This window comes from Miscanthus floridulus, chromosome 2 (assembly GCF_019320115.1).
Source record: "Miscanthus floridulus cultivar M001 chromosome 2, ASM1932011v1, whole genome shotgun sequence".
NCBI lineage: Eukaryota > Viridiplantae > Streptophyta > Magnoliopsida > Poales > Poaceae > Miscanthus > Miscanthus floridulus.
In genome coordinates this window covers 131,305,836-131,312,272 of record NC_089581.1, presented here as the reverse complement: position 1 = coordinate 131,312,272, position 6,437 = coordinate 131,305,836, and the positions used below count along the sequence as shown (strand labels likewise).

The following is a 6,437-nucleotide window of genomic DNA, read 5'->3' as shown; positions in this document are numbered from 1 at the left end:
CCCGTTGCTTAATCCTTGACCCCAGTGATACGATATCCATTCACCCTTGAAAGTCCAAACACCCTATTTGAAAGCATTACTGTTTCTTTATAGCTCATTTCTTATCAAATGTATACTCTTGTTTTCCATCCAAAGCTCTGGGCCTGTTCGCTTGAACTTATCGATCCGCTTATCAGCTCACAACGAAAACAGATTCAGTCGGTTAATACCAGCCGATCAGGCCATGTACCTCTAGAAAGATACTGTTTCCATACCTCTTTTCTGGCCCAGAAAACTCGTTCCTGCTACGTCTATGGCTTGGCGATAGAAACACTACTCCGATCTGCGCTGCGAGCACTACGCGAGTGGAGCGTTGGATTTGTTTTTCTCATATATCGTGATTGGATTGCCTGTCCGAAGGTATTCGCTGTCGGACGTCAGATCATGTCCAACCTTCATAGCATCACCGAAAACCAACAACAAAGGCCTATTTGCTGCTTTTGCGCAGACAAAATCCAAGGAGCATCCACAGACAGACATCGTCAATGGCCAACGCGGCCACTGCCCCTCTCCTAACAAGCAGCCAGGAGCCGAGCGGCGAAGGAGCCATCCATCGATGACGTGATGGAGATGTACATCGGCGCCACAGGCATCCTGCAGCCTGCTCAAGGCCGTCCTGGTGGCCTTCGCGTGGGCCTTCGACGCGCAGCAGGTGTTCATCTCCGCGTTCACGGACGCCGAGCCGCGGTGGCACTGCCTTACTACTGCCTTCCGGCCGGCGACTCCTCGTGCTCCCCGGCCGCGGCCTCGCCGTGCGCACTCCCGCCCGGCACATGGGCGTGGGACCGGGCCGCCGAGGCGTCAGTGGTCTCCGAGTGGGCCCTCAGCTGCGCCGGCCCGGCGCTCGTCTCCCTCCCGGCGTCGTCCTTCTTCGCCGGCTGCCTGGCCGGCGGCTTCCTGCTCACGACGCTCGCGGACTCCCTCGGCCGCAAGAAGATGCTCCTCGTGTCCCTGGTGTCCATGTCCATCGCCGCCGTGCTCACCATCTTCGCGCCCAACGTTTGGGTGTACGCAGCCCTGCGGCTGGTGTCCGGGTTCTTCAGGTCCATGGTGGGCGCGTGCACGCTGGTGCTGTCCACGGAGCTCGTCGGGAAGAGATGTCGCAACATGGTCAGCGCGGCGGCGTTCTTCGGCTTCGCCCTCGGGTTCTTGTCCCTCCCCGTGCTCGCCTACGCGTTCCGCGACGGGTCCTGGCGGAACATGTACTTCTGGACGTCCGTGCCTTGTCTCTGTTACTCCGTCCTTATCTACTTCCTAGTCCCAGAGTCGCCACGGTGGCTGCTGGTGCGCGGCCGGAAGCTGGACGCCATCGAGGCGCTGCGGCAGATCATGTCGCTCAACGGCAGCTGCGCAACGGCCAGCTTTTCCCTGCTGGACGGGTGCACCATGCACGAGGACAACGACGCCGGAGCGAGCAGCGGGGGCGTCTTCGCCACGCTGCAGGCGATGTGGGAGCGGCAGTGGGCGTTCCGGAGGCTGGCCGCGATCATGGCGGCGAGCTTCGGCGTGGGGATGTTCTACTTCGGCATGCCGCTCAACGTAGGCAGCCTGGGATCCAACCTCTACCTGAGCGTCACGTTCAACGCGCTAGCCGAGCTGGCGGCGGCCGTCCTCACGTGGCTCCTCATCAGCCGGAGCGATAGGCGGAGCTCGGTGATCGCGCTCACCGCGGCGGCGGGGGCGTGCAGCCTCGCGTGCGTGGCCATCCCGCGGGGCGCCGCGGCGGCGCGCATGGCCGCCGAGGTGCTTTCCTTCTTCGCGGCGTGCACGGCGTTCGACGTCCTGCTGATCTACTCCACCGAGATGTTCCCGACGTCCGTGCGCAACTCGGCGGTGGGGCTGGTGCGGCAGACGATGGTGCTGGGCGGCGCTGCGGCGCCCGTGCTCATCGCGCTGGGCCGCGAGAGAAGCTTCTGGTCGTTCGGCGTGTTCGGGATCGCCATCGGCTGCTCCGGCCTCTTCATCCCGTGTCTACCGGAGACGAGGGGAAAACGCATGTCGGACACCATGGAAGAGGAGGAGCGCAACGAGGTCGCCGTGGCGTCTTGCACTGATAGCAACAGCTACCTCGTGTAATCGCAAGCTACCGTTCATGTTGGTTGCAGCCTTTCAGGGTACAATAACTGATCTGTCTGCGTGTGTCACTAGCATGACCTATGAATGAACTGCCGTCCTGTTGATGCGTACTACGGAGTAGAGTAATTTACGAGTACTCTCCTTTGTTTATACAAATCACAGTGCAGTATGTAGTAGCAGTCGAGTAGACAACCAAATCTATTATGCGCCATTTGGATTCTTTTATTTTGGAAAATTTGAAATCTACTTGATGAATTAGAGTATCTGGCTTGTAATTTAACATTTTACAACTTTCTAAAATTCAAATATAAGCATATCTTAAATCATAGGATGAGAGATGGAAATTGATTTCATAGATCACCATGCTATATTTCTATTATGCTACTTATAGCATGCTCTTCGGTTCACTCTTCGATCCTATAGCAGAAGTACAATACATAAGTATCTCCATTGTGTCACCAACTGTAGTATATAAATATATTCTACATACAACCATATTAATTTAATTGATCAGTATCTAAATTATAATTATTAGAATGGATTTTAATTCCAATGATTCAAACAGAACCTTAGTGTCACTTATGACATCAAGGCCTACCTTAATCTTAACCTTATTGCATGTTCGCTGGTTGGTTTCTGAGCTAGTTTAGGTAGACTGATGCTGATTTATTGTGAGAGGAAAATACGGTTGGCTGGTTGGTTTGGACTGGCCGAAACCAACAAGCGAATATGCTAATTAGCTAATAAAAAAAAACTACTAGTTTTCTAGCTGTCTTGATCAAAATTGCGTGCCCGGGGCCTGATTTGGCCACAGAGGGCGCACACATACCTACATTGACTTGGTAAGGCCATAGATAACAGCCAAATCAACATTTATTTTACGATACAATAAGTTTGCAATCAATCATCAGAGTCACGTCCAGTTCCTGCTCATCAGAGCTATTGTTGTGCCGCTTCTGCTTTGACGACCTTGAACCTTCGATCCTTGATTACACCTTTGGTGGAATCTTTGCGATCAGAATTGCAACAGTTGTTTGCAAGTCGCTTGGAGGAAGTGTTGCGCCCCTCTTAGAGACGAGATTTTCTAACATCCAGTTGTGGTTAGCACGTATGACCAACCAATTGGAGGGGGCGGATCTAGTTTGGCGCTCTCCAACACTGTCGGTCCTCACTTCTCTCGCTACGGCTTGCATGCCTACCGACTCTTCGGTGTGCGAGGAAATATCTTCGAACACTATGGACTCCATCATTGATGAGATGCCCACATTGATCAGAGCTACAGAGATTCATAGAGAGACAGATCCCATCATTAATGAGGTGGCCACAAGGACGTCAGACAAAGTAGAGACCTCCAAGTTTCATGAAAAACAGACGTTGATACAAGTTGCCACCTCTGTTGAGGATGTTGTTCTCGTGGAGGATGCATCTGATGATGAGGAAGCTGGCCTAGATGCACAAGTGACAGTTGAAAACCCTATCTTTCTTATGACCATCGAAGATGCCTCTACCCTACCTACGACTGAGGTCAAGGTGGAAGAGCCACCATTAACAGAGGATCCATTGATTGTGCCTTCTTTGGTGACAATTGTTCCGAAGGGTGAGGATCTTGCATGCCCCCCTATGCGTCCCTCCTCATCACCGACCACGACAACAAGACGTCAACACAAGGCCTATGACAGATCATCACTTTGTCAGAGTGCCCGCCTTGTGCAACGCAGTGTGTTAAAAGATTTGAGTATTGTTGGGAATGACAGGAAACTCAATGAGAGCACAATTGAAGACTACGCAGACCGCCTACAACAACTGTTGCCGCCAGACCTTCTCAAGCCATTGATGGTTTAAAGGGCCGTGCTTTTTGGGACATGATGGCAGAGGTCTCCTTGCACTTAAATTAGTTACACTTAAGTTGTTTATCTTCGTTGGGGGTGTCTTGTTGTCTGCTCTTGTTGAAAGCATATCGTCGTCTTGATAGAGTTGCCCTAGCCTTGTAGTTGTTGTTTTTATGTTGTAAACTCTTGAAACGTCGTTGTTTGCCCTGTCTAGGCCTTCTTCTTATTAATATAATCGGCAGCTCTCCTGCCTGATTTGTTTTTGAAAAAAAAAACTAAAGAAACTAAAAATGACCACAAACACTATAGCATTCGGATGGGATGCATCGTTAAACAAACACTAAACCCTCACTTAAAAATGATACATCATATATGATATATCAATCTAATTAGCCTCGGTCCTTAACCTCCACATTTTCAATCATATAGAAAAATTACTGGTGTAAAGGAAATGCACCCATGACAGATCACCAGTGCAGAAAGGGGCTACAGACCTGGTTGGGAACCCCTTCAATCTCGGTTTCCCGACCAGGACTGCGAATCCAGGACTAAAGCCCCCAAGTCCTGGTTGGTAGTACCAACCAGGACTAAAGAGCCCTCCAGCCCTTGCCCCGGTGCGGGCACGTTTAGTTCTGGTTAGTGTTACCAACCGGTACTAAAGGTCTCTTTTTTCTTTTTCTTTCCCTTTTCTTTTATGGTTTCCATTTCTTTTATGGTTTATTTTTAATTCAACCGTTTCAATTAGTTTTTCATATACGTATTCTATGCTACTAAGATACGTCCATACATATAAGTTTTAGTTTGAGCATTATACATATATATACACACACAAAATATATGAAACTATACATATATTTCAAAAGCTTGTACATGGAACTATACATAAGTTAACACATGCTTGAACTTAATCCTCTCCTTTTCACTTTCACAGTCTCCCTATGTATCGCGAATGGCCTGACCAAGATCATTAGTGGGCTCATCTTCTGCCGCTACCTCTTCTTTAGCTTCCCCATTGCAGTATCATAAAAGGCATCGTATTTAGTGAACCCACGAATGTTGTCATTATCCTCTTCTTCTTCATCTTCTTTTCATCATAACCCCGCTTTCTCCATGCTTGGTCCAACAAATATAGCCGAGCATGAAACCCGACCTAAATAGGTGTTCATGAAGGATCCTTGAGGAAGCATAATCCTTCATATTTTTACAGGGGACACATGGGTAGCACATGAAAAACATTCTGCTTGTTTGCCTCGGCCACACATAGGAAATCATGCACGCTGTGGCAGAATCACCCAAATTATATGGTCCACGTGCACCTGTCATTGTTCTAAAGACATGACTGCTGCACACGAGAGCCAGATAATTTCGGTAGTCTGTCGAGTGTCCTCGGGGAACCCCAAATCATCCATATTTTACAACTCATACATGATCAACATGGAGATACCACAACATTACAATGTTTGGTATAAAAATAACTTACATCGAAGTGCAGAAGACTTATAGTAATAGTTTACAAAACATGTTCAAGTAAAATATTAACTTAAGTTTCAAAATATGAGTAGTACTACAGAGGAAATTTAGGCGAAGAAACTAAGGTAGTAGAGACCACTAGATCATGTCGAGCCCACTGACATGACCTTGATTAGCAACACAAGTTAGAACCTGCAATAGGGGTTAATAAACTCTGAGTACTTGAGGGTACTCAACAAGTTTTACCCGACTAAAAGAAAAGACTCCAAGGGTATGCAGGCTTAAGAGAAAGTTTGAAGTAAGAGTAACTTTTGCAAAAAAGCTTACTATAAGTGGATCCTTACTTTCAATGTTTTAGCTAAGTATTAATTCATTATTAGTATCCAGTTTGCACCTGTTCTGTATTAATCACTTCATTAATCATCTCATGTCAACTTATATCATCTTGTATCCATAAGTAACAATGTTCAATTGCTTAACTACGATGATGGTATGAGGATCGTCTCCTATTACCATAGAGCAAACGACGATTCAAATCGATTAGGGCCAACTAGGGTTTCCTTACCACACGACATATGCAGGTCCTAGGCCTACATATATCAACCTTTACTCGGATCCTCCAAAACGAGAATGGGTTCACGCCACCCGAGAGCACATACTCCACCGCCGTACGCCATCGCTGATGTTTACATAGGGTGGGTACACGCTACTCTCGCCATCTCTCCACTCCCAATGCACGGTTGTCCTTTCTCATAATGGAATAGCCGAGATATTAGGCTTACCGGAGTATGTGGCCAATACTTGCAAAAATCTTGATTCAAGGGCCAACAACGATCGGTCCTTAACCGACACAGACGAGACAAGCACGACCAGGCAACCCTGTCGGCTTAACCACCAAAGACAAAACCCATGTCCAGTTCGGTCTCAAGTTTATCCATATTTATTATTAAACCCTCAAGACGTTTCCTGAGTATAGAACCATTGCGAATGATGAACTCACCACTCGACTTCTATCGGCTAAGC

At 48.1% G+C, this 6,437-nt stretch overlaps 1 pseudogene; it reads left to right on the top strand.

The window, feature by feature from the left end:
• Positions 1 to 340: 340 nt before the first annotated feature.
• On the top strand, positions 341 to 2,364 carry LOC136539698 (organic cation/carnitine transporter 2-like; annotated as a pseudogene).
• The last annotated feature ends 4,073 nt before the right edge of the window (positions 2,365 to 6,437 follow it).